We start from the raw sequence: 4,535 nt of genomic DNA on the forward strand, positions 1-4,535 counted from the left end.
GCCCGCCGGGCGCAAGATATTCGGCGATTTACCTGCCACGGCGAGATGGACTCGGATGACGAGGAAGCGCTCGCCGCGCTGCTGGAGGAGGAAGCCGAGGCCGACGTCCAGGAAGAAGAGCATCTCATGGTACTCGCCGCCCTCGCCCAGCTGCTGGCGAGCAATGAAAAGCCGCGGCGAGGTGGCTCGGCGCTGGGGCGGTGAAAGCAAAGAACCAGTATCGTCTCGAAGGCTACTGCATGCTTTACTCCGACTACTTCGCCGACGCTCCACTGCACGGCGACAAAACATTTCGGCGCTGTTATCGGATGAGCCGAAAGCTTTTCCTCAGGATTGTGAATTCCATCCGGGAGTTCGACAGCTACTTCAAGTGCAAGAAGGATTGCACCGGCAAACTTGGATTCACCTCGATCCAAAAGTGCACGACAGCAATGAGGATGCTTGCATACATAGCTCCCGGTGATTCTCTCGACGACTATGAGTTAGCCGAGTCCACCACTATTGAGTGTTTCTACAAATTCTGTCGGGCAATCGTGGCAGTGTTTGGACCGCAATACTTGCGACCACCCAATGCAGAAGACATTGCTCGGATCCTAGCACAGAATGCAGCAAGAAGATTTCCCGGGATGCTTGGAAGCATCGACTGCATGCATTGGAAATGGAAGAACTGCCCATTTGCTTGGCAGGGGATGTACAAAGGCGCCAAAGGCGGTTGCAGTGTGGTACTTGAGACGGTGGCCACACAGGACCTCTGGATTTGGCACTCCTTCTTTGGTATGTCAGGAACTCACAATGACATCAACGTGCTGCAGTGCTCCCCTGTCTTTGCCAAGCTTGCTGAAGGTCATTCTCCTTCAGTGAACTTCGAGGTCAATGGGCGGCACTACAACAAGGGGTACTACCTAGCTGATGGCATCTATCCGAGATGGTCTATATTTGTAAAGACTATCTCAAACGATGTGCCAGGAGGCAAGAAGTTCCACTTTGCCAAGGTGCAGGAGGCTTGCAGGAAGGATGTCGAGCGGGCTTTTGGTATGCTCCAATCTCGATTTGCTATTGTCCGCTACCCTGCTCAGACCTGGTCGAAAGATCAAATGTGGGAGATCATGACTTGCTGTGTCATCTTGCACAACATGATCATCGAGAGCGAGCAGGAAGAGCCAGTGTTTGACACTGAATCATACTACAGGCAGGGTCCTCTAGCCGAAGTTGATCACCAACTACCGGCAAACTGGACTGCCTACCTCAGTATGCGTCACGAGATTCGAGACCCACAGGTGCATCATCAACTGCAGCAGGATCTAGTGGAGCACCTATGGAGGCTCAAGGGCGACGGCGGGCTTGACGTGTGATGAAATATGAGTTTTTATTTGTTGAACTATAATTTGTATCGAACTATTTGTTGTTGCACTATTTTGTTGAACTATTTGATTTTCTGTGATGAACTATGTGATAAAAAAATATTTATGTTCATAATTTAACGCCGAGCCACCGCAAACCACACCAAATATGAGCCAATTATCACCCATATGGGGCCTTTATTCGCCGAAAGTGGGCCGAAAACTAGGCCAATCACGGCGCCTGGGGGCGACGACTGGACGCTCAACCGCCCCCAGCGCTGATTGTATCGCCGGCTCGCCCCCAGGGGCAATTTTTATGCCTCCTGGGGGGGCTAACGGCTGGAGATGCTCTTAAACTAGAGCTTTTTTGCGGTAAAAACTAGAGCATCTCCGGTCACAATTATCAAATGCGGCCCTTCATTTGTCTGTGAAAATATTTGAAAATATCCATTGACAGAAAATGGAAGAGATTTTTTTGCCTGTTTCCAAAATCAAAATTCATATAAAATCACTTGATAATAGAAATAGCACATATTTAGCAATTCAAACAATGCCAAAATCATCCACGGCAAATAAAATTCAACATTTCATATAAACCAGTGAATCAAGTGTTTTCCTTGCATTCGGTGATGTCTTTGCACGTGGAGGTGATCCACTCTTTGGTATCATCGTCCAAAAGGCTTCTGTTGGCTAATATGATCCTCGACTCACCGTTGAATCTGGTGTCATGGGGATGATTCTGGCAGTAAGAGATAGGGATAGATGCGACGCTAGATCTAGCTAGGGGTAAGTGTGACACGGGAATTTTACGAGTTCAGACCCCTCTCGATAGAGGTAAAGACCCTAAGTCTCGAGCTTCAGGAGCTTTTCTTTCCCTGCGTCTGATGAGGATTATAATGATATGTAAACCCCTGTCTACGAGGGGTGGTTTACATAGTGCGTCAAGGCCCTAGCCTTTGCTGTTACAGAGGAATTGAAGTGTTACATTGATTAAACCCAATACAGGTGGTAACTGACGGTATTTAAACTAATAACTTATGTTTCATTAAACATTGTGGCGCTTCGGATGTTTCCTCTGGTTGTTCAGCTTCACACACTTGAGTAGCTTGCATATATGAATGCTTGTGAGCAGCCCACTAAGTATTCTATGAACATTTGTCTGAGTATCAAGTGTGCTACCTCGTCCGAGTGAGCAAGAGCTCTGATGCCATTTGAGCAAATTCTTAGATGGTTGAGATTGATCTACGAGTATCTCATGTATACACCCTATAATTTGTGATGCTTTGGACCTTCATGGGCCTACCCTTAATAGGTAGCCTGCCACCTTGCGATCCTCATCTTCTCTCTCGGTTTTAAGGAGCTTCATCGCTTTCTTCCTCTCAAACTTCATATGGCCTCTTGCTTTCATCCTCTCCATTTATATCCTCTCCCTCTCAATTATCATCATCTCCCTCACCCTCCTGTCAAATTTCATCATCTCCCTTTACACATTCAAGAAGAGTTTGTATCTCTTCTCCTCCTCTATTTTCTTTAGTTCCACCCTTTGTTAGAAAGGAGGTTCACTCAGGTAGACAATATTTCGCTCACCGCTTTGTAGCACCCTGGGATCGGCACTATGTAGATCTAACATCCTCCACTAGCCTCCACGTCGATCCTAAGGCACCACTTTCACACAATGAGCACGTCGAAATGTGCACACCATATGATGGAACGGTTGGTATCACAAAACACATAACAAAATAAATCCGCAACAATAACTCCGGAAAGCCAAAACTAATGAAAGAATACAGTAAGGGTGTTTCGACTAAGATACAACTCATACAACAAAGTGAATATATCTTAGATATGTAAGAATACAAATTGCCTTAAGAAGGCTAAACAAAAGCAAAGGGCACCCATATCCCATCCCATGCCACTTTCTATAGAATAACCAGCTAACGTCGTCCATCAACAAACCTGCTTCATGAACTATTATCGGCTGGATGGCAGTCTGATACGTCTCCAACGTATCTACAATTTTTCATTGTTCCATGCTATTATATTATCAACCTTGGATGTTTTATATGCATTTATATGCTATTTTATATGATTTTTGTGACTAACCTATTAACCTAGAGCCTAATGCCAGTTTATGTTTTTTCCTTGTTTTTGAGTTTTATAGAAAAGGAAAATCAAACGGAGTCCAATTGACCTGAAACTTGACAGAACTTATTTTTGGACCAGAAGAAGGCCATGGAGTAAAAGAATTGGGCCAAAAGAGTCCCGGGCTTCCCACGAGGGTGGGGGCGCGCCTCCCTACCTCATGGACAGCCTGGAGACCCCTCTGACTTGTTCTCGACGCCAAAACCTCTTATATATACTGAAACTTCCAAAAAGAAACCTAGACCGGGAATTCCGCCGCCGCAAGCCTCTGTAGCCACCAAAAACTAATCTAGACCCATTCCGGCACCCTGCCGGAGGGGGGAATCCCTCTCCGGTGGCCATCTTCATCATCCCGGCGCTCTCCATGACGAGGAGGGAGTAGTTCTCCCTCGGGGCTGAGGGTATGTACCAGTAGCTATGTGTTTGATCTCTCTCTCTCTCTCTCTCGTGTTCGGCACGATCTTGATGTATCACGAGCTTTGCTATTATAGTTGGATCTTATGATGTTTCTCCCCCTCCACTCTCTTGTGATGAATTGAGTTTTCCCTTTGAAGTTATATTATCTGATGAGTCTTTAAGGATTTGAGAACACATGATGTATGCCTTGCATGTGCTTATCTGTGGTGACAATGGGATATCACGTGATCCACTTGATGTATGTTTTGGTGATCAACTTGCAAGTTCCATGACCTCGTGAACTTATGCATAGGGGCTGGCACATGTTTTCGTCTCGACTCTCCAATAGAAACTTTGGGGCAATCTTTGAAGTTCTTTGTGTTGGTTGAATAGATGAATCAGAGATTGTGTGATGCATATCATATAATCATACCCATGGATACTTGAGGTGACATTGGAGTATCTAGGTGACATTAGGGTTTTGGTTGATTTGTGTCTTAAGGTGTTATTCTAGTACGAACTCTATGATAGATTGAACGGAAAGAATAGCTTCGTGTTATTTTACTATGGACTCTTGAATAGATCGATCAGAAAGAATAACTTTGAGGTGGTTTCGTACCCTACAATAATCTCTTCATTTGTTCTCCGCTATTAATG

This window comes from Triticum dicoccoides, chromosome 1A (genome assembly GCF_002162155.2).
Source record: "Triticum dicoccoides isolate Atlit2015 ecotype Zavitan chromosome 1A, WEW_v2.0, whole genome shotgun sequence".
Classification (NCBI taxonomy): Eukaryota; Viridiplantae; Streptophyta; class Magnoliopsida; order Poales; family Poaceae; genus Triticum; species Triticum dicoccoides.